Source organism: Erinaceus europaeus, chromosome 3 (assembly GCF_950295315.1).
Source record: "Erinaceus europaeus chromosome 3, mEriEur2.1, whole genome shotgun sequence".
Lineage (NCBI taxonomy): Eukaryota > Metazoa > Chordata > Mammalia > Eulipotyphla > Erinaceidae > Erinaceus > Erinaceus europaeus.
In genome coordinates, this window is record NC_080164.1 from 60,679,334 (window position 1) to 60,704,861 (window position 25,528).

At 38.5% G+C, this 25,528-nt stretch overlaps 1 protein-coding gene and 1 pseudogene across 1 annotated transcript in view; one reads left to right on the forward strand and one right to left on the reverse strand.

Moving 5' to 3' along the window:
* CCDC85A (coiled-coil domain containing 85A) overlaps window positions 1–25,528 on the reverse strand; it is a 235,098-nt gene that overhangs the window by 142,481 nt on the left and 67,089 nt on the right.
* LOC132537781 (U2 spliceosomal RNA) lies at window positions 19,225–19,392 on the forward strand (annotated as a pseudogene).

The following is a 25,528-nucleotide window of genomic DNA, read 5'->3' on the forward strand; positions in this document are numbered from 1 at the left end:
CCACAACCTCTCCAACAACTGTCATTTGCTGGTTTAATGATGTAAACCATTATCTTAGGTATGCAATAGCATCTCAGGGTAGTTTTAATTTGCATTTCTCTAATGATAAGTGAAGTAGAGCATATATATATATATATGTTGTTCTTTTCCTTTTTGTTTTTATCTATAAAAAGGAAACACCGAGGAGTTGGGTGGTAACACAGTGGGTTAAGCGCACGTAGCGTGAAGCACAAGGACAGGCGAAAGGATCCAGGTTTGAGTCCCCAGCTCACCACCTGCAGGGAAGTCACTTCACAAGTGGTGAAGTGGGTCTGCAGGTATCTGTCTTTCTCTCCTCCTCTCTGTCTTCCTCTCCTCTCTCCATTTCTCTCTGTCCTATCCAACAACGATGACATCAAGAACAACAATAACTACAACAATGAAAAACAACAAGCAACAAGGGCAACAAAAGCAAAAATAAATTAAAAAAAAATTTTTTTAAAAAGGAAACACTGACAAAACTATAGGATAAGAAGGGTACAACTTCACACAATTCCCACCACCAGAACTCTGTATCCCATCCCCTCCCCTGATAGCTTTCCTATTCTTTATCCCTCTGGGAGTATGGACCCAAGGTCATTGTGGAATGCAGAAGGTGGAAGGTCTGGCTTCTGTAATTGCTTCCTTGCTGAACATGGGTGTTGACAGGTTGATCCATACTCCCAGCCTGTGTCTCTCTTTCCCTAGTGGGGCAGGGTTCTAGTGAATCAGAGCTCTAGGACACATTGATGAGGCTGTCTGTCCAGGGAAGTCTGGCTGGCATCATGGTAGCATCTGGAGCATATTTTTATGTGTCTTTCGGGCCTTCTGTGACTCTTCTTTAGAAAATGGTCTGTTCAGTTTGTTTACCCACTTTTTATCAGGTTATTTTTGCTTCTTTGGTAAATATGTACCAATTCTGTATAGATGTTTGATATCAGTCACTTATCTGATGTGTGATGTGAAAATATCGTCTCTTATTGGGTTACCTTGTTATTCTTGTGTAGTTTGCTTTCCATGTGTAGAAACTTTTCAGTTTCGTGCAATCCCATTATTTACTCTTTTTTTCATTTCCCATGACCAGGGGTTGAGTCTCCAAATACATCTTAGATGTGAAGGTCCTGCAAAGTTTCACCAACATTTTCTTCAAGTTTCGGGTGTAATATCTATATCTTTAATCCATTTTGATTTGACCTTGGTGTATGGTGCTAGGTGGTGGTCTAGTTTTACTTTGGGATCAAAGTGATGTTCACCTCCTAGAATGTGTTTGGTGATGTTTGCCTTTCTTCAGTTTTCTGAAATAGTTTGAGGAGAATAGGGGTTAGTTCTTTTGTGGAAGACTTATAGAATTCACAAGTAAAGCTATCTGGGCCTGGGATTTTATTCTTGGGTAGATTTTTTATGGATTCAATTTCCTGAAGAGGCCCAAAAGAGGATTTATGATGTCATTCCTGATATGAGTAACCAGTGATGGTGGAGAGAAGGACCTATTAGAGGTCTAGGCCCATATTGTTTATGTGTGTGGGAATCCAGTGATTCCCTAACTAGGGCTCCAGGTGATGGGGTGACCTCATATTGACCAAAAAGACTACCAAGTGTGTCAGTCTCCTGCCCTTATTCATTTGTAGTCCTTTAGCTGATGAGCTAAGACTTTCTCCCATTTTTTAAAGCATTGAATGTCATTAGTTGTATCCAAACTAGTATCATTAGATTTATGGTCTCAAGTTGGGGAGGAAAAACACATAGGATTTTAGTGGGGTCTTAGTAACCTTAAGTTTTATTGATCGTGCTTACTTGTTTAATGATTCTAATAAAGGCTGTCATAGAGACAATACTTGACCTTCAGTTGATATATATATATATATATATATATATATATATATATATATATATCCACTATATCTCTGGGCCAGTTGTATACATTATTAACCAATTGCTTCAATGGGGGGTGTTTTATTTTTTAAGTATAGGTGAATAAGCACATTGCAATCCTTCCTCTAATTTACTTGTAAAACCCAGCAAAGAACTCCTAGGTATATATCCAAAGGACATTAAAACATTAATTCAAAATAACATGTATTTCTATGGTCATAAACACTTTATTCAAGATCACGGTGGGAGCAACTTGAATGCCCATCAGTAGATGACTGACGAAGAAGTTATGGGGTATATATTGAATACAATTAAAAGTTGATATTGTGTTCTCTGAAACAAATGGATGGAGCTGAAGATGTTTATGCTTAATTAAGTACAGAATGAAGTAAAAGGCAACTACTGAATTGTTTTATTCATATGTAGAACATAAGAAATTGGAAGACATGAACTTCCAAAGGAAAAAAGAAAGTGACCGAACTGTCTTTAATATAGTGGTTATAGATAAGAGAGTGAGTGTGTCAGAGAACTTTTGGTGGTGAATGTGGTATTGAACTACAGCCCTGTGATCTTATAGTCTTATAAACTACTATTAAATTTTACACACACACACACACACACACACACATACACACACACACACACACACACACAAAGTGCTTGGAGGTAGTTCATCTTGTAATGCACACACTTTACCATGATTGAACAGAATTCAAAAACTTGGTCCATACCCGCCAGAGGAATATTTAACATACTGGAAAGTATTGCATGCTGCAGGTGTCTCCTTCCTTTCTCTCTCTCTCTCTCTCTCTCTCTCTCTCTCTCTCTCTCTCTTCTCTCTCTCTCTCTCTCTCTCTCCCTCTCTCTCCCTCTCCCCCTCCCCTCTCCCTCTCTCCCTCTCCCCCTCCCCCTATCTCCCTCTCCCTCCCTCCCTATCTCTTTTTATCAAATAGAAAAAAAACAAAGAAAGAAACAAAATTCTTGTTCAGGAGAATCAGAGTCTTTAGTACTCAGCATAAAATCTGGGCCTTACATCCTCCCTTGACAGTCCACTGACACCTCCATTCTGCAGCTTAGTTTGCCCATCTCCCACCAACCCAACCTGAAGTACTTCCCTGATTCAATGGGTTTCCTTATTAACTACATAAAAGAAGCCTCAAACACAGTTTTTCTTTTTCATCCTTGGTCAATACTGTCCATCTTATTCTTAACACAAACTTCAAAACCTTTCTCAACAATATTTCCAGCAAGTTTACTTTGTCCTACCCATCCCCAGCTCTCTGCTCTATCCTCTCTACTCCCTTTGCTTTCCTCTCTCCCTTGTCACTGGAGTTTCACCATTTCAGGATAAGAGTATTTTGTATTTTTTCAAATACAAAAACACCACAGCATTAAAGGTTCCTTCAGTACACAAGGGGGTCTTTCTTTGTTTCTTATATAAAAACTTGAGTGAGGAGGTGATTTGGTGATGTAGTACACGTGTAAGCTCTGATCTGTCTACCTCTCACTTTCTCTTCACCTTACAGAATAAAAAAATAAAATATTTTAAAAATATTGTACAAAGATTACACATACATAAGTCTGGGAACATGGAAATTATTATTTAAAAGCCTACTGTAGTCTCTATGGCAATTACAGAATAGTTTCCAGGGAATATTTCAGCTTCTAATAATTAGAAATGTTCTAACTTAAAATTGTTAAATCTTACTTTCAATACAAACCCTTTAAATGTATTGACACTGTTTCTAGATGTGTCCTGCTGTTCCACAAAGCCCTCAACACCCACTTCAGTCTTACAATAACCTCACAATGCTTTCTTGCAAAAATCTGTGAATACAGATCTCATCCACAAGCCACCCCCTCGCCCCGCCCTTCATGTCTCCTAGCATGTCAAAGGCACTAATGACCAAAAGTACTCAAGAGCAGAGACAATACAAAGACTGAGGCAATGGAGCCATTTAAATATAGCTGTGGCTGAGACTGGCAATGTTACAGCAAATTAAATTTTAATGAGACTTATCAAATGCTGAACCTTTAGAAAGTTTATCAGTGAAAGGGGCATCTGAAGGACACATATGCCCCAGGGTGCAAATGTAGACACAGAGGAATGCTACATGCCAGCACTGCTCAAGGCCAAAAATTTGCAAACAACATATATTACAACGTGTAGGTTCATCAGCTCTCTGCAAAAATTCTAGCTTTTTTCATATGTGAAATTGATGTAAGCTTCTTCTTATTACAGGTTTTGAGAAAACTGATATGTAACAAGATCAAATGAAAGATGCCCTATATGTAAAAGCAACTGGCCTAAATAAAGCTGCTGATCAATGACCTGGTGACCTTCAAGTCACCAGTGTGTCTTCTGAGGATGGTTTTCAGATTCACAGAGAGGCACCATTATTTTTCCCTCTGTGCCCCTGTATATTCATTCTTTGCACTCTCCCTCACCATCAAAAAAAAAAAAAAAATCACAACTACCACTTTCCTGCTTTCTAGTTTCTCACTGAGTTTAGATGAAGGTAAAGAGCTAATGGGGCAGAGATAGAAGAGATAGATAGGATAAGGTTATGCAAAACTATTGTGCCTAAGGGGCTCCAAAATCCCAGGTTCAATCTCCCCGAAACACCATAAACCAGAGCTGAGCAGTACTCTGGTAAAAACAACAACAACTTCAAGGGGGTTATGCCTTCTCTCTGCCAGGTTGCAGTTTGACAGCAGACACAGGATTCCTCTACCTAACATAGCGCTGTATACCAACCTGTGGTGACAGCCACCTTTTCTCCTTGGCTGTCAGGACTATAAGGACTACAGCAGTGGGACCTCCCTGGACTCAGCCAATATGCAGGGTCTGCAGGATTCTAGGTAATGGGAAAAGCACAAAAACCTGGTAATAAACTCTTAATTCTCTACCTCCATCATCACCTTTCCTACCCTTACCTTGGTTAAGAATCCATGATTAGTCAACAATTTGTTTGGCTCTTTTAACAATATGTTAACTCTTTTTTCAGCCACCAGGTTTCAGATGTTAACATGATGCCAACCAGACTTCCCTGGGCAGACAACCCCACCAATACGTCCTGGAACCCCACTTTCCCAGAACCCCACCCCACCAGGGAAAGAGAGACAGGCTGGGAGTATGGATAGACCTGTCAACGCCCATGTTAGCAATTATAGAAGCCAGACCTTCTTTCTACCTTCTTCACCCCATAATGTTCCCTGGTCCATACTCCCAGAGGGAAAAAGAATAGGAAAGCTATCAAGGGAGGGGATGGGATATGGAGTTCTGGTGGTGGGAACTGTGTGGAGTTGTACCTCTCTTATCCCATGATTTTTGTCAGTTTCCTTTTTATAAATAAAAATTAGGGAAAAAAAAAAAAAAGAATCCTGCCTGTTCTTGCCAGATCCCTGGCTAACAAAAGAACCCATCTGATAGGATCTTCAAGATTATAATAAGAGTATACATTTTGGCATCGGACTCCTAATATAAATTTTGACTGTGGAAAGGGGAGATAGTATAATGGATATGCAAACAGACTCTCATGCCTGAGGCGCCGAGGTCCCAGATTTAGTCCCCTGTATAAACCAGAACTGAACAGTGCTCTGGTAAATAATAATAAATAAAATTTCACTGTGCTAGTTATTATCTACATGAACTTGAACCGGTGACCTATCCTCTTCATGTCTCCTCATCCCGGGGATCAATGGAAGCCACCCACACTAGAGTGTAACCATGACATCTAGGCTATGCATGCAGCAGTTCAGCCTCATACACGTAAAAGTATTCCATAAATATCAGCCATTGCTATTATCATCACTATTATTTATTCAATACAATGATTACTTTTAGCTCTTCCCTTACTGTCACTACTCTAAAACTGTTCCAGTGAAGATAAGCTGCTGTATTACTAGAACGGACATGTTCAAGTAGAAATGCCTTAAAAGTATATGAAAATCTGCACCTTCCACATAATTTTACTATGAATCTAAAACTCAAAGATATATATATATTTAATTGGCACATTCAACAACTCTAATCATCTATCACCCTGCTCAAGTATCCACCCAGAAGTGCACCTGGGTCTGCAACACTGTATGGAGCTCGAAGGTGCCAGATACTTTGAGTAGAAACTAAGGCCTCAAGGCAGAAAAGATGACACCCAAGGTGAGGTGGGTAGCCACCAAGAATCTGTGCCATCTCATTCTTCAATTTTCTGAGGATAAGTCAAATGTATTTGTCTCCTTCTGAATGCACCCCTCCATCCAAGCACCTGATCAGTGGCCAAGGCTATTCCTAAAGAGAAGCCACCAAGGATGCAAACCAGAGCAAGAATCCCTTCCAGAATCAATCATGACTAAAACAGCCCTTCCACCCTAAATCCATCAGCCATCCTGCCAGTTGGCAAGATTCTCCCTCCAGAGCCGATGTTTCTGCAGAATATTTATAGATTGAAACATTTATCACAGTGATATATTCTGACTTCCAGAAATTGAGACATCCAGAAACAGCCATTTGAGAAATATCACATACCCCCTGTCACTTTCTGAAAGGATTCAGTGAGAAAGAAAGATAAAGTTGCTATAACTTTCGGTCAAGCAGGTAAAGCATGAGTACACCTGACACATTTCCCTACTTCCCAGCAAATGAGTCAAGTGGTTCTGAAGCAACCACTTCTCTAAATGTACCTCTTAAATAGTTACTATGCCAGAAAAGCGTTGATACCAATTCCCATACCCTCCTTTTCTACTTACTTATTGAATCAGTGCACTTCTTCCTTTCTGACCCAAAATCCAGGATTAAACAGTAATAGAAAACATAAGGTGAAACTTAAACTGGGAGTAGTGTATTGCACCAAAGCAAAGGACTCTGTGGAGGAAGGAAAGGAACAGGATATAGGGGCACTAGGGTACTACTAGATACCTATAAGGAGGATATAAGAGATTGTGCCTATGTGTTAAAGACTATATTATATGTAAACCTTTAACCTTTCAATAAAAAAAATATATTGAAAATAACAATGTTAAAAGCTAAATATTCTATCACATTCTCTTAAAGAATCCTTGTCCTCTTAAATGTTCTCATTCCTTCATTACACTCTATCATATTTCTAAGAATTTTTTGAAAAAACAAATTCTGAGTCTTTAGGTCCATGGTTATTCAACAATTTGTTTGGCTTTGTATGTTAACTCTCTTTTTCAGCCATCAGGTTCCAGATGCCAGCACGATGCCAACCAAACTTCCCTGGACAGACGACCCCACTAATGTGCACTGGAGCTCCACTTCCCCAGAGACCCAACCTACTAGGGAAAGAGAGAGGCAGACTGGGAGTACGGATCAACTAGTCAACGCCCATGTTCAGCAGGGAAGCAATTACAGAAGCCAGGTCTTCCACCTTCTGCAACCCACAATGACCCTGGGACCCAGAGGGATAGAGAATGGGAAAGCTATCAGGGGAGGGGATGGGATATGGAGATTGGGTGGTGGGAATTGTGTGGAACTGTACCCCTCTTATCCTACTTTCTTAAATAAGAAAAAAAAAAATAAGAAAAAAAAATTCTGGCCTTGGTCAGTGAGATAGCTAACATAGGCAGATTCTCATTTTGCTATGTAGGCCATCCAGGTTCAAACTTGGCTCCCATTACACAGTGGGAAGCTTCAGTGTCAAGGTGTCTTTCCTTCTGTCTCTATCTGAAAAAGCTGACCTAAAGCATTGAAGCTCTAGTAATGACAAAATGAAAACCACAACAACAAAAAAACTGTTCTTTTTCCAAAGATCACTATTTAAAACTTCAAATATATGTACAGGTAAGAGGAAACACACATACTGGAGAAAAATTTCTTGGCAGCAGTGTAGGTTTTCTTTTTTCTTAGAGTAACCTGACTTCCTGAAAACTCATTCAGAATGCCTAAAACCAAGTAAACCTGTGATCCTCTAGCAACTACATAATATTAATGACCAGACAAATCAAATGACACAGTATTATCTCTCCTCACATCACAAATTCACTAAATCATTATATATTATAAAAGATAGTCTAAAGTACAACCATTTTCCCTCAATAGTAGCCTGAATATCAAATTGGGTTTGAATATACAAATAGTTACACATGAAGACCAACATAGACAGTACAAGAGTAGTTCAAGATAAGATTAAATGACCTCAAATTAATAAAATGACAGACAAAAAAGGCAGATAAATTCTACTGCCCTTTCACAATAAAAAAAAAAAAAAAAACTAGGAGAGACAGGTTGTGAGTATGGATCTACCTGCCACCGCCCATGTTCAGTGGAGAAGCAATTACAGAAGCCAGACCTTCCACATTCTGCACTCCATAATGATCCTGGGTCCATACTCCCAGAGGGATAAAGAATAGGAAAGCTAACAGGGAAGGGGATGGGATATGGAGTTCTGGTGGTGAGAAACTTACCACACATATCCTATGGTCTTGTCAGTGTTTACATTTTATAAATAAAATTTTTTTTAAAAAACTAGGATTAAGAGAAAATTACCTCAACTTTATAAAGTTAGTCTAGCGGACCTGACAGCTAGTTTACTTAATATTTAAAAAGTATAACTTTCTCTCCAAAATCATGAAAGGATCATTTTAATCCATTCTACATTGTACTATAGATGAATACAACTTCTATCAAAAATTTTTTTGTGTGTATGAAAATTGACAAACTGATACTAAGATACATACAAAAGCCCAAGGGACCTAGAGTAAAAAAATAATAATTTTGAAAAAGAACAAAGTTGAAGAACACTCACTTCCCTACTTCAAGACGTACTGCTACAAACACACAATAATCAATATTTTTACAGGCCTAAGAACAGAAGAGAACAACAAATTATATCAGAGTCCAGAAACAAAATCCCATATTGACTGTACTTATTTCCAACAAAGGTATCATAAAAATTCAATGGGTAAATAACAGTCTTTTCAGCAAATGGCCCTGAGATAACTGGGTTTAGTGTCTAGTTTTAAGGCCAGGGAGGTAGCTCTACAATAAAACTGTATGCCTTACAGACATGAGGCTCCAGGTTTGATCCCTCGTACCATGAGAACAACAGAGAAAACTCATTGAGTGGTGAAGTAGTATGTTGCACTTCAATACTTGCTCTTCTCTTTCTCTAATAATAATATAAAATCCCAGCTTTAAAACTTGCGACAGGTGACCTTAAACTGGAGGAAGTCTCTTAGTTTCTTCTAATCTCAGCTCTGCAAAATGGAGATAATCATATATACTTTTTAAAGTTACTATAAGGAGACTAGAAGAAAATAATTTATCTCATGCCTAACATAGAAACAGATAACTCTTTAGTCACTATCAGCCCAAACCATCAGCTGGGGCCCTATTTGGGGAGTCCTGAGATTCCCAAACAGACATGATGGGCCTAGACCTCAAATAAATCCCTCTCTCCATTGTTACTGGTCATTTCTATCAGGAACAACACGATAGACCCCTTTGTGGGCCCCCATAGGACCTTGCCCTCAACTTGGATCAACAATGGTAGAGAATTTTCCATCCTCAGAAGGGAGGATGGACAGCGTACTCTATGCTACACCTGAGGAAGACGGGTAAATATTGGGGCAGCCTGGAATGTTCCTACTCATGACCAAAGAATGTGAGCTCAGATCTAGAGGGATGCAGAGATCATATAGGCTCCTAAGCTGACTATGGGCCCCAGATCACATCAAATCAATGGGGTTTGGAGTCAACAATATGTATACCTAATATGGGAAATATTAGGGAGCTATTCTCTTCCCTGATCCAGCTTTCTGGTCCTTTTTCCAACCATGACATCAACTCCCCAAACAATAACTAGGATCCACCAGCATATCAGATTTCAGGCTCAGGTGAAAAAAGAAAAACAAACAAACAAACAAACAAAAAAACCCACTAGTATGGCCACAGGCCCTTTGGAATATAACTAAAATATGCCTACTAGCTATCTACAAAATGGAGGACCTCCAACTCTTCATCTGCACTATTCCAGCCTTTAGGTCCATGATTAGTCAACAATTTGTTTGGTTTTGTATGTTAACTCTCTTTGCAGCTACCAGGTTCCAGATGCTAGCAGGATGCCGACCAGACTTTTCTGGACAGACAATCCCACCAATGTGTACTGGAGCCCCACTTCTCCAGAGCCCTTCCCCACTAGGGAAAGAGAGAGATAGGCTGGGAGTATGGATCGACCCATCAATGCCCATGTTCAGCGGGGAAGCAACTACAGAAGCCAGACCTTCCACCTTCGGCATCCTACAATGACCTTGGGTCCATACTCCCAGAGGGGTATAGAATAGGAAAGCTATCGGGGAGAAGATGGGATACAGAGTTCTGGTGGTGAGAATTGTGTGGAGTTGTACCCCTCTTATCCTATGGTTTAGTCAATATTTCCTTTCTATAAATAAAAAATTTAAAAAAAAGAAAAGAAACAGATAACATAAGAGCAAGCCACAGATTCCCCCACCAGGTCACCCCACAATAGGTGTCTAACTAGCATTCTGTTCTTCATTTGTAAAAGAAATACTTTTTCTTGGGAGTTGGGTGGTAGCACAGAGGGTTAAGCGCAGGTGGCGCAAAACACAAGGACAGGCATACGGATCCACGTTCAAGCCCAACTCCCCACCTGCAGAGGAGTCGCTTCACAGGTAGTGAAGCAGGTCTGCAGGTGTCTATCTTTCTCTCCCCCCTCTGTCTTCCCCTCCTCTCTCCATTTCTCTCTGTCCTATCCAACAACAAAGAGACAATAATAATAACTACAACAATAAACAAGGGCAACAAAAAGGGAATAAATAAATAAATATAAAAAAACAGAGTTCATGAAGCACTCTATCAAACTAAATTTTGTATTATCATTATTAGCATCATCATTACTACTACTTAATGGCTAAAGGCAATATAGCATCTCAGTTAACAGTTCCAGTAAGCCAATGCACTTAGAATTTAAAGCTTAATTCTACTGTATACTGGGCAACAGCTGCATAACTTTAGGACTAAATCCCCTTATCTTAAAAATAGGGATGAGACACTTATGTAAGCTGTTTAACAAGATACAGTTAGTGATTACTGCTAATAGCCAAGATTCTCCTTTAAATGTTTTCTGCTTTAGGAACAAATCTGCTGAACTTCAATTATGGCAACAAAAACAGCATCAGGACAGAAACACCTGCAGATACCTGTGTTCTGCCTCCTACAAACAACCTTCCCATTCAAGTGGCCAAGACCTGCCTCTTATTTCAACCATAATGGTAACTGCAGCAGGAAAAAACCTGGAGAACAAATGGTCAATTTTTTGTTGTTGTTAAGTCATGCATGCAAGCAAGCTATGCTAGCAAGGGCAGTGTCACTGGTGGAGTACAGAGCACTATCTAAGCAAGTGGCTCATTACACTGACTGAGATCCAAGGTTAGCCATCATCAGGCTGCAGAGCCCCAGTGAGACTCCTGACATATAACAAAATCTGGAACTAAGTATCATTTAGAAATTCTCCTTTTCATCAAGGAAGCATTTGGCATGGATTAGCAATTAACTATAATATATTTTGAAGAACCGCATATGCATATTTACATGAGAGTTGGAAAAGGTAGACTATAACAGAATCAGTATGATCGCCAAGGAAGGGTTTCTATTTTGCTTCCCTGTGAGACAATCTAGTATGTTGTAAATAATTCCATATCATTCACATATCTGGACATGGAAATGGGAACGAGTATGACAGGGAGATAAAAAGCCTGACAAATGTACAAAATATGAGGTCAAAATGCTGAAGCAGCCATTTGCAGAGAATAAAGAAGCCATTCAGTTGATTTTGGTTCTCTTCACTCTGCCATTAGGTAGTAAATGGGATGTGTATTTTATCTCATCTACCCTGTCATCACCCCTTGTCCTGACACCACAAAGAACATTTTTAGACTCTAAAATGGAATGTGTAAATGTGGGTGGAGACTTACAATGAAAATGAATTTCTTATAAAAATGTCAAGAAGTGTGAGGTCTCACTCTCATTAAGTGGTATCTCTCATCCTTGAGTAATAAATCTTCCTCTTGCCTCCTTGCTCATTATCATCTATCTATATCTGATTCCCAACTTGAGAGCAGTCATGTCAAAAAACGGTCACAGAAGGCAGACATAGATCATACCTTCTCTCTCCTGGCCTCCCAGCTGCTTTAAGTCTTTGCCCACTTCATTGTATCAAGCACATAACTGTGACTTTTCTGATCAAACACAGAGTACTGCTCCGTATTGTCCAACTACCACTAGTCACAGATATTCTTTAATACAGACTCTGTGCCAAAGGTTATGTTTTGGTACAGACTTCATTCAAAAGATTATGCAAGAACACTTCTTTCAATATTTCTAATGCTTATGATCTTGGGAAAGTATTGTACTGTTATTGATACCTATCTCTAATATTTTTCAGACTCCATATTTTGTCACATCTCTGTGTTAAGCATTACTTCTTGAATGCTAACCAAACTGACCTCACTGTTATCCATTACCTTTAGTTCTTGCCTGTAGCTTTTCCTACAACAAAAATGCTCTCTTATGCAACACATATGTCCTTCAAAACTGATCTCAAACACACTACCTTCTCAGAGACTTCTACTTCTTAGAAGACATTATTTTTCCTTAATTACCAAGAGTTTTTTGTGTCATGTTCATAGGACATCCTTTTGATTTTGTTTGTCTCGTATAATGTGTCCATTTTACCAAAAAAAGTATATTTAATGTATTCAATGAAAGAGAGTAACTGGAGCACATCTCTGGCATTTACTAGAGGCCATATGTGTACAAGTCTTGCACTCAATGTGCTGAGTTACCTCCGCAGTCACTAGACTGCCCATTTTTCAAAAGACTGGTTGTTACGGCATCGATGTTTGTGCTTGAAAGTTGTACAACACATATTTTCTAAAGAAGAAGAATCTTGTGGGTAGAAAACAACTTGGAGAAGAAAATCAAATTTTTCAAAATAGCTTAATTTACTTATTATTGAACAGATACAAAGAAATTGGGGGGGGGGAGAGAAAGACACCTGCACACCTGCTTCACCACTTGTGAAACTTTCCCCTGCAAGTGGGGTCCAGGGGCTTGAACTTGGGTTTTTGTGCACTGTAATATGTGTGCTTAACCCAATGTGCCACTCACTACTTGGCCCCAAAGAAAACCCAATTTTTATTCCAATGTCTTATCCACTGTTTTTGTCATTGATCAGTTTTGTCTTTTCACAGATTTTTTTTCATTCTGTGCAATATCTAGTGTTGAAATAAGCTTCTTTCAGTACTGTATTACTTTTCAAAGTACACCTAAGTCAAGACTTAAAAATCAAGGTTCTAGATAATTCTATAATGAGTGAACTTTAATAAGAAATTATGAGATAAATCTATATAGAAAATATCCTTTGCCTACCTTATTAAATATTCTAAGTAATAAGATTAGTCACATTTCCATTCAAACAAACTTTAAGGTTAGGTGCAGTAAGTACTTAGTTTCACATTTTCCCCTATAGCATTACACATCAGTGAAGATGGCCCGTCATATAATTCACTAAGGGAATTTTTGGCTTACTTATTGCTCACTGTGAAAGTTTAATGTAAATTAATGACCCAAAGCCTTACAACTACTTTGATTTGTTTATGATCTTAGTAAACTTTTTCACAACCTGAGATGAACTTACCTCTGCCCAGGCTTATAGGTATGTATGGGACTCTACTGAGCTACTATTTCTAGTAGTAGTGATAATAAAAACTGTTCAACATTTCATAATTTGTTGAATTATTATTCAACAAATAATTAAAACAGTCTTCATAAAGTCAGCAAACAAGCAGGACAAGAAAAGAATGTGCAAATATTCAGGTGGCAGAAGATGAATGCATAATCAAAGGGGTAGATTTGATCAATTCTGAATACTTCTAATAAAAGTCTAAGCTAGCTCTGAAGAACATGTATATTTGAAAGGCAAATGAACCTGAGAAAGGAGAAAAAGGTAGATGATAAATAATGAATGACTGAAATGAAACAGACAAGTCTGACAAAGCAACTGAAGGCTTACGAAATGAACCAAGATGGGAATAAGCAAGAAATAGAAGAGAAAACAGAAATCAATGGAGGCTGAGTTTTTTTGTTTGTTTGTTTTTTTCTTAATCAGAAAAATAACTGCAGCTAATCCATTTTAGTGATAAGATTAGCAGCCAAAAATGAAAGGCAAATCAAGCTGTTGGGAGTGAGGCGGTAGTTCAATTCAACAGCAATTTACTGAGGTCTTGCAAAGACTGAGATACCATGCTAAGAGCTGCTGAGTCTTTTGAATTGACAAAAAAAATAAAGATCTTACCCTCAAGAAGCCATTGAAAGGACAAGAATATAGCTACTATGAGGAAGCACTGTGCTACAAACCAAAGTTGACTAGCATGAGAGAAGCACTGAGAAATATCTAGGAAAAGAAGAAAGTTCCTTAATGAAAGAAGTAACTCATCATGAGCCACACTTGATATTCTCACTCATGGATAAATGGGGGTTCAACAAGCATGCAGTAATCCCTTATATTAACAAAAATAATCAAACTTTCTCAGATTAATGTGGCTGGGCTAAGAAGAAAGAAGTTGGAAATAATGGAAGATCAGAACAAGTTCTGTCCATGACATGCCCATTTATCCTCTACTCTTAAACTCTTTTTTCCAGAGAAGGGACTTCAAGCACATGCAGTTTCACCATTCTGAGAAGCTAGTTCATTCAGAGTAAGGGGGTGGGGGAGAGACAGAGGGAGAGGGGGAGAGAGAGAGAGAGGGAAAGAGAGAGAGAGAGAGAGAGAGAGAAGGGGAGGAGAGGGGAGGAAAGAGAAAGCACAGTACTGGAGCTACTTCCAGTGCCATAATCAGCTGGGCTATCTTAAGACACACCGGATCAAGTTGAGTTCTCTCCAGCCCAATCTTCTATTTTAATTGCCGATAAAAAGTACCAATAAATGAAAGCTATACTAGTTAGCCTCTTAGTGGAAAGAATATTTTTAAGTCCTATCAACTTCAAGATTATCCTTTAAAACTTAAATCAGAAATTTGAAAATAGGGGCTGGGCAGTGGAGCACTCAGTTAAGTACACACATTACCAAGCACATAGACCTGAGTTCAAGCCCCCACTCCCCTGCTCACTACCTGCAGAGGGTCCACTTCATAAGTAGTAAAGCAGGTCTGCAGATGTCTATCTTTCTTTCTTTTTTTTTCAACAGCTTGAAAGTGGAATTTATTTTGCATCATGATAAAATACATTGGTATATTTGCATATTTTGTAAGGAATTTTCCATGTGCAAGTCTTAATCATTTTCTTGGTCAATTATTACTACTCATTTCATAAATTAGGAAAATAGGTGGAGTGGTTATGAGTGGGAATGGATATCAAGAAATTTAGTGAAGATTAAACAGTGAACAAGTTAGGATACTGGGAACAGAGGATAGTTTTTTTGTGTGACTAACACTGCATTATATGTATCACTGACATTTTGCACAGATGTTGACAAACATTCATCTATAAACAAATGTCAATTTTTAAAGTTCCTTAGACATTATTCTAGTTAACATGTTAATACTGTAGGTATATTTATGTGTATATATAGCATATTTATACATGTCATAAATAATATTTTGTCTATAATAGAACAAGTCTATGCTTTATACACATACAGGTGCAGATGACATTGAGTGTCATTTTATCCCTTCATAAGACTTTAAAAAGGCTCTCTAAATTCTCTAAATTCTTGGAAGAAAGCTTCCAAGAGAAATAAAGAAAGCTTCTGGGGGCTGGGTGGTAACATAGAGGGCTAAGTGCATATGGCACGAAACACGAGGATCAGTGTTAAGGATCCTGGTTCAAGCCCCCAGCTCCCCACCTGCAGGGGGGTCACTTCACAAGCAGTGAAACAGGTCTGTAGGTGCCTGTCTTCCCTTCCTCTCTCAATTTCTCTTTGCCCTATTCAACAACAGTAATAACAACAACAAGGGCAAAAAAAAAATGGGAAAAATGGCCTCCCGGAGCAGTGGATTCATAGTGTAGGCACTGAGCCCCAGTGATAACCCTAGAGGCAATAAATAAGTAACTTTTTTTAAAAAGAAAGAAAGCTTCTATGAGGCAATGCAACATATTACTTAGGCAAAGACTACATTTAGATCTAAAGTATACTTGCAATGTATTTTAAAAAATGGGACCAGCCCTCAAAGCAATTGGAAAATATTATATAGCATAAGGAAGTAAAACAAGCTTAATATATATATATATATATATATATATATATATATATATATATATATATATATGTGACATTTATATATTTATGAAGAGTATCTTCTTCCAAATGTTTTAAACTTCACATTACAACATTGGGTGTCTATCTTTCTCTCCCTCTCTCTATCACAGCATCCTCTCTTAGTTTCTCTCTTTCTATCTAATAAGATGGGGGTGGGAGGGGAGGAAAAAGGGCCACCTGGAGCAGTGAAGTCATAGTTCCCTTCTGTCCTTCTTATTTCTCAACTTCTGTTTATGAGTGGGATCATCCCATACTCATCTTTATCTTTCTGACTTAGCTCACTTAACAAAATTCTTTCTAGCTCCATCCAAGATGGGTCATTGAAGGTGGGTTCATTGTTCTTCAGACCTGTGTAGTATTCTATTGTGTATATATACTACAGCTTTCTCAGCCACTTATCTGTTGCTGGGCACCTGTGTTGCTTCCAGGTTTTAGCTATTATGAATTATGCTGCTATGAACATAGGAGTACACACCTCTTTTTGGTTGGGTGTTCTCCAGACTGCTCTCCACAGAGGTTGGACCAGCAGCAGTGCAGAAGGCTTCCTTTCTCCCCACAGCTTCTCCAGAATTTGTTGCTGCTATTCTTTTTGATATATGCCAATCTCACAGGGGTGAGGTGATATCTCAATGTTGTCTTTATTTGCATTTCTCTGACAATCAGTGACCTGGAGCAATTTTTCATGTGTTTGTTACCCTTTTGGATCTCTTCTGAAGTGAATATTCTGTTCATATCCTCTGCCTATTTTTGGATGTGGCCATTTGCTTTTTTGTTGCTAAGTTTGCTGAGCTCTTTGTATATTTCAGTTATTAGTCTCTTGTCTGATGTATGGCATGTGAAGATATTCTCCACTCTGTGAAATCTCTGGGTTGAGGGTGGATGTTCACCTTCATGGGGGGGGGGGGGGGGGGACTGCGGTGGGGTTGGGGGTAGAGGGGATGGGAGACAGTCTTTTGGTGGTGGGAATGGTGTTTATGCACACTCCTATTAATCTTTAGTCATATAAATCATATAAATTTAATTAATATGAGAGAGGAAAAATTGATTGAATGTCTCAAACTTTTCGATGCACAGATCATAGGCTGAGTCTTTGAAATATTGACTCTCTTAAAAGTTTAGACCAGGGAGAACAGAGGCAACTGGTGGCACAGCTATATACAAATAATGTCAAAGGACATAAATTATGGTGATGTTGTATATGATACAGCAAATCCTAACAAAGGGATTTTTTTTCAGAGTTAACCCAATTGCCAAATAATTTGATTATAGCAATAACTATCTATTGCCTTCTTAAACCCTAAGACAGCAGGATCCTCCCACTTCCTCTATAGAGTCTATATTTCCCCAGTCCTGAAACCTCTAGGATGGGGCTCACTTTCCTGCATACTTCTCTCAATTCATACCAAATGATATCACATCCACTGATCCCAACCTTATCAACGCAATGAGTACCACCTCAGTATGCTTCAATTCAGACTGTGTCCAGAGATGTCAGGCATGGAATGTCAACCCTTCAGCCTCATTACTCAGGTGAGACTTTCCTTTTATAGTATTCTCTAATTCCATTCCAGGTGGTACACTTCCTAACAAAGTCCCAAAGCCTAGATATACCCATAAATTAAGGCAAAATATATACCTGAAAACAAAAGTACACAATAGTCTACAGTGAGTCAGTATGAAGTTCATAATGAAGTAATTTCTACTTAGATACCCTCCTCACCTATTTCCTGTTATACTTCCCTCACTCACTCCCAAGCTATCCTTATCAAAGCAAGGACTGCAAAAGCTGAGTAAGGGCAAGAGACTGGCATACTCTAACGATGACTCTTTAGTCACTATCAGCCCAAACCATCAGCTGGGGCCATATTTGGGGAGTCCTGAGATTTCCAAACAGACTTGATGGGCCTAGACCTCAAATAAATCCCTCTCTCCATTGTTACCATTCATCTCTATCAGGAGCAACAAGACAGACCCCTTTGTGAGCCCCCATAGAACCTTGCCCTCAACTTGGATCAACAACAGTAGAGAATTTTCCATCCTCCAAAGAGAGGCTGGGCAACATACTCTATGCTACACCTGAGGAAGATGGGTACTGATATTGAGGCAGGTTGGAATGTTCCTACTTATGATGACAGAATGTGAGCTCAGATCTACAGGGATGCAGAGGTCACATAGTCTCCTAAGCTGAATATGGGCCCCATATCAGATCAAATCAATGGGGTTTAGAGTCAACAATATTTATACACCTTTCCCATATTTGGGAGCTACTCTCTTCCCTGTTCCAGCTTTCTGGTCCTTTTTCTAGCCATGACATCATCTCCCCAGACAATAACTAGGATCCACCTGCATTTCATATTTCAGGTACAGGCAAAAAAAAAAAATACTAGTATAGCCACTTTGGAATATAACTACAATATGCCTACTAGCTATCTACAAAACGGAGACTCCTCCAAATCTTCAGCTGCACTACTCTAGCCTTTAGGTTCATGACTAGTCAACAACTTGTTTGGCTTTATATGTTAACTCTCTTTTCAGCCACCAGGTTCCAGATGCTACCATGATGCCAACTAGACTTCCCTGGGCAGACAATCCCACCAATGTGTCCTGCTGCTCCAATTCACCAGAACTCCACCCCATTAGGGAAAGAGAGAGGCAGGCTGGGAGTATGGATCGACCTGTCAAAGCCCATGTTCAGCCAGTGGGAAAGCAATTACAGAATCCATACCTTCAACCTTCTGCATCCCACAATAACCTTGGGTCCATACTCCCAGAGGGTTAAAGAATAGGAAAACTATCAAGGGAGGGGATGGGATCCGAAGTTCTGGTGGTGAGAATTGAGTAAAGTTGTACCTCTCTTAGCCTATGACTTTGCCAGTATTTCCTTTTTATAAATAAATATAATGGAAAAGAGAAAAAAAAAGAGGTAAAAACAAACAAATAAAAAAAAAAAAAGAATCAATCATCAGCATTAAGAAAGAAGCCATAAGCCTAATTGTGGCAAGTCAAGTCAGTTTGACCGTAGCTGCTACACTAGGAGACACCTTTAAGATCATCTGTTCTTATCAGTTTAACATCTGATATAAGCTCTGTTTGAGGACAATATATTCAGTAGATTTCTGGAACTGGGATTTGTAAGAGAGCCTTACTCCATCTACTCTGTGCATCAACCTACTATTGCAGTACCTCCAGGAAGAGTGCAACCTGCTGGGGGTAAAGAGGTAAGGCAGGAGTCAACCCTTCTCTGCAAAAATAACTATTCCAGGGCTTTAATATCTTATTCTGTTACTTAACTTTTCCTCCCATTTAGGGATTTAAGAAAGCAATTTGATTAAGGTGTTTTCCTAAAAAGGATATTGAGGTGATCTTAATTTTATAAAGTCTGACAAGAGACTCCAGTGCCAATCTATTTTAATAAGCAGCTATTATGTGTCACACCATAAAAATTTGGAAAAACTAAATAAATCAAGTAGTAGTGAAGGAACTTATTTTACATATTTCGTATTTTCTCCTGACCTCAACTTTAGTTGGTATAATGACCTTTAATATAAAGGAAAAGATAGTAATAAACTGGGCTTGTCTGAATCATGTTTTGTAGTTCGCTGAAGCATCTAAACAAACATAGGTACAGTGAGAAGCAGAGAAGCTTCTGTGGGCTGCGTAGGTGGGAGAAGATTCTTTCAGCAGAGGTAGTAAAACATGAGTGACAAGAAGCGGAGGCACAGTATTTCACTTACATTTCTAAAATCTCATTGCCAACATCAAGCTTGAAATCACTGGAAAATCACCAAGACTGTGCAGTTGAGTAGCAATATTTCTAATAGCAGGAAAATAAATTTGAACTCCTGAGATTGACTATAAAAAGAAATGAGTCATTACTTTTTTTAATGATGTTTTCAGTGACTAATTAAGAGAGTGGGGCACACAAAAAAATAACGACTTGCACTTTTTACTGCCATTATTCGGGAATTACATCATCTGCCTAGAGTGAGCTTATGTTCCAAAACTGTCAGTCATGGGTTACTAATATTGTAAACAAAGACGACTTTAGCTGAATTAGTACAAGTATTTGTGCAAATCTCATAAAGCTCAAAATAACAAAAACAAAAAAAATGTTTGAGACAGACACAGGAGATAAACCTAAACATGAGATAGAGAAAATGAGATATGGAAAGTTAAATATGCTACACTGAATGCTGAAAATACTTTACTGATTTTGATGAAAATATGTCTAGAAATATTTTCAAAATTAATCTAGAAATACCTATAAGCATAATTTTACTTGATTTTCTTGATTTTTAGATCAAGTTCTGTATTAAACTTGTCAAAAACTCTCTGACAAGAAGCAGATTTTCCTATGGAAATGTCAAGAATAAAAAATGATATACATCTTACTGCTTACTCATTGATTCCCCGATAAAAACCTATTTGTTGAAACTACTTTATCTTTACCTCTAATAGTGTATACTCTCGTGGTCTAGGAGGTGGTGTAGTGATAAAGCTTTGGACTCTCAAGTATGAGGTCCCAAGTTCAATCCCCGCCAGCACATGTGCCAGAGTGATGTCTGGTTCTTTCTCTCTCCTCCTATCTTTCTCATAAATAAACTTAAAAAAAAAAAAAAGAGTGTATACTCTTCAAGTCTAATTTATTCCACATATTGTTTAGAAATACTGATAACTTTCACTTTTCCCTTAGGAGAAAAAAATACAGATGCAGATTGTAGCTTTTTATTGTTATTGTTATTTTTATTATTATTATTATTTCAGCTTGGCTCATCTATCAAAAGAGACAGAGACCCTCCCGAAATAGTTCACTTCGTGTACTTGCTGTGTCATGGGCAACCAAGCTCCACATCTGAGCCCTAGCATACTGAAGAGCGTTTTGTTGTAGTATATGTTTTTGTCTTTCTATCTGAAAAATCTAATCTGGAATGGTGAAACCCTAGTGATGACAAAAAAAAAAAAAAAAAAGCATATGGTCACCTACAGCAAAATCAAAGGTCTACGATATGTCTTCTGTATTCTTCCTTACCCTCCTTCTACTTTCCTCTCCTTTTCTGCTCTTTTATTTCCCCCTCCGTTTCATTGCATTTCAAACATTACTAGGAATACCCAAATCTTACAAAATCTCATAGGGTAAAGGTCTGAAATAACTGATAATCACTGTCCCAGAACTTTTGCCATGGACTGCTACCTACAATTGAAAAATCTTACTGAAAAAAAAGATACTCTGAAAGACAAACTCATTCACAATCAAGGAATTAAAATAGATGAGAAAGAACAGATATAATTCTGTGTCTCGATGATTTAGGATTAAGTTCCTTATAAATACTGGAAGTGAAAGCATTGAATACAAAATAATAGATGAAGCTTTAATTACATCCATGCAAAGAAAATAATTTCCAAAGGGGATAGCTCTTAAGTCTGTTGGTAAAAGTATCTGTGTCACAGCAATACAAAGCTATGACAGGAAAAATTCATTGTGGGTTTGACTTTTGAAAAGAAACAGAGACTCCTCTAGGAAGGAAGTAGTTTAAGATTCTCAGAATCAGCTCAAGAATCCAGTTATTTTTATTTTAGAAGTGCAATAAAAAAATTTTAATACAAAAAATATTACTTAAATTTTTTTGTCCAAAAAATATAGCTTAGAAGGTAGTTAAAAATATCACTCAATTGATTTTTTTTTGAATCTCAGTATGACAAAGACAGGGAGGTAGGTGGTGGCACACCTGGTTAAGTGCACACATTACAATATCCAAGGATATAGGTTCAAGCCCATGGTCCCCACCTGCAGGGAGAAAGCTTCACAAGTGGTGAAGCAGGGCTGCAGGTGTCTCTCTGTCTCTTTCTCTCTCTATCTCCCCCTCCATTCTCAAGTTCTCTTTCTCTGTCCATTAATAAATAAGTAAAAATATTAAAAAGTATATATGACAAAGACATAGAAAAAAAAAAGCAATGGGGAAGACAAGCTATAGACTCCATGCCATTGCTTTCAACACGTGTCAATTGAAAAAAAGCAAATCTTTATTTTATGTCACAATGTGCCAGGTATTATGTTGTGTCAGTTGATTTTAATACCAATCTTGTTAACGTGGCTACTAGGACTCTTAGCAGTTTACAGATGAGGAGTCTGAGGCACATTTAGTTAAGAATTTGCATCCGGTGGGAGTCAGGCTGGAGTGCAGCGGGTTAAGCACAGGTGGCACAAAGCACAAGGACCAGGACCGGCGTAAAGATCCCGGTTCGAGCCCTGGCTCCCCACCTGCAGGGGAGTCGCTTCACACGTGGCGAAGCAGGTCTGCAGGTGTCTATCTTTCTCTCCCCCTTTCTGTCTTCCCCCTCCTCTCTCCATTTCTCTCTGTCCTATCCAACAACAACGACAACAATAATAACTGCAACAATAAAACAACAAGAGCAACAAAAGGTAAAATAAATATAAAAAAATTAAAAAAAATTGCTGCCATGGTAGGCCCCAGTCTCTGATATCAACTGCTTGTCTGAAGTATGATGTGCAAGTATATTCTCCCAGTTCCTAGGTTTCCTGTTTATTCTTTTTTAAAAAATTTATTTATTTGTTTTTCCTTTGGTTGCCCTTGCTGTCTTTTTATTGTTGTTGTAGTCTTTGATGTCATCATTATTAGACAGGACAGAGAGAAATGGAGAGAGGAAGGGAAGACAGAGAGGGGGAGAGAAAGACAGACACCTGCAGACCTGCTTTACTGCTTGTGAAGCGACTCCCCTGCAGGTGGGGAGCTGAGGGCTCAAACCAGGATCTTTACCCCCGTCTTTGCGCTTTGCGCCAAGTGCGCTTAACCGGCTGAGCTACCGCCCAACTCACAGGTTTCCTGTTTATTCTTATTCAGTTTTCTTTAAATATTATTTATTTATTCATTATTGGATAGAGACAAAGAGAAATTGAAAGGAAAGGGGGAGATACAGAGGGAGAGAGAGAGAAAGACAGAGAGACACTTGCTGCCCTGCTTCACTACTTGTGGAGCTTTCCCCCTGCAGGTGGGGACCAGGGGCTTGAATCTGGGTCCTTGTGCTCTGTAATATGAGCACTTAACCAGGTGAATCACTGCCTGGTCTCTCCAATTCTCTTTAAGATCCTTATTTCTCCTAGTCCCGGAACCTCTAGGACTATGTCTGTATTACTTGATGTTTCTTTTCTCTGATCCTTTACCATCATACTGCCTCAATTGACCTCAACTAAATCAACACTATGATTGCTGCCATGCCATTCTATGCTCCTACTAACTTGTTACTTCAGACTGTTGCCAGAATCATTAAGTCTGAGATATTAACCCCCCAACTCCTCTAATCTCATGAGCTCTTTCCTAACACATGAAACTACCTAGTTTCATTTCAGATGGCACATTATCTAAATAACTTACAGATACTAGATACAGGCCAGGGCCTAGGATACTGGGTACATATACCCATAAGGAAGGGACAATTATATATCTCAAAGAAAAGTGTTCTGTGATTAGACTTAGACTTAATACGCTGGGGATCCTAGTACAAGGGCTTAAAGAAGGCATCATAAATTCTCTAATTGATTAGACTTAGACAAAAATGCCAATTTGGATACAACAAGTGACAACAACATTAATAACTGGGAGAAACATCTAAGCTTATCAGGTAAAGAAAGGACTACAAAAGCTGGATAAGGACAAGAGACTGGTTCACTTAATGATGGCCTTTTTGGTCAATACCAGACTACCCCATCATCTAAGACCACAGTTAGGGAATCCTTGGATTCCCATCAAATGCAGTGGAACTAAACTTCTAATGGATCCCTCTCTCCACCATCACTGATCACATCCATCAGAAATGCCATCATATGCCCTCTAGTAGGCCACTCCAGGAACTTGTCCTCCTTATAAAGCAGAAATGGTAGGTACTGCCCCAATCTCCAAGGAGGCTGGGACATCCTACCCTGCCACTCAAGGAAGATTGGTCCTGAAATGAGTGCAGCCTAGAATGTTTCCACTTATGACTATGAAATGTGAGCTGAGACTGACAGGGATTCAGAGGTTACACAGAATCCTGTGCTAAATATGGATATATATGGGCTCTGGGTCAGGTTGATGGGGTAAACAGCTAACTTTATTCATAGATTTTCTTCAAGTTTAGGAACTACTCTCTGCATTAACCCAGGTTTCTAGCCTATTCTCAATGCTGACACCATCTTCCAAGACAATATTTTTGTCCAACTCCATGTTACCTATCAAACTCAACCAGTAATGATGTAAATCATGGGCCTCTAGGGACATACCTAAATAAGCTTCCTAGCTTCTTTGCACCTTAAGATCCCTACTCTCATCTGTTCTATTCCTATTTTTTTGGTTCCTGTTCAGTAGCCATTTTATCCTGCTTTATATCTTACTGCCACCAAATTTCAGATGCTATCATGATTCCATTCTGACTTCCTTCATCAATGTATATTGGAACCTCACCTCTCCAGATCCCTACCCCACTAAGGAAAGATACAAACAAGTTATAGGTATGGATCAATCTGCCACCATCCATGTTCAGCAGAGAAGTAATTACAGATGCCAGAGATCCTACCTTCTGCACCCCATAAAGAGTTTTGGTCCATGCTCCCAGAGGGGAAGCAATGTTAGGGGAAGATGACCAGAAGGCTCTGAGCTCTGATTCCATCAGGACCCAGAGAGAAAAGAGGAAAAAAAAAAAAAAAAAAGAAAGAAAGAAAGAACATTCAGAAGTAGAAACAGCTGTAGCTGTGACTTAGAATGAAAGAGAAGGCAGGATCATAGGGAAAAAATGGGAGGGGGGCAAATATACACTGATATAGACAGATAGGTATGGAAATAATAGTCAGCCCATATCTGCAACCTTAGGCAAACTACTGTAGTTTTCAATAGATAGAATGAAGATACAGAACTCTGGTAGTGGGAATAGTGAGGAATTATACCCATTATCTTATAATTTTGGAACCTTAGGCATGAAAGTCTCTTTGCACAACCATCATGCTATCTATGCCCCTATGTTATAATTTTGTAAATCAATATTAAGTCACTAATAAAATTTTTAAAAATAACAATACAAAAAGAATTTCCTGTAAAAGCAAATACCAAAAAAAAAAAAAAAAAAAAACCATAGTGCTGCCAGTCTGTTTTCTCTTGACTCAAGGTTATTTTTTTCACAAATCATGAAATCAGTTCAACTTTTAAAAATGAATAAAATACCTGAATTATTTTTAAAATCTGAAAACATTTTATCTTTCTTTCTGTTGCCAGGCAACACACTTCTGCTACGATACAATCTGAGACCTTCATTAATATGCTCAGTTGTACAGAAAGGATATAGAAAAAAAGATA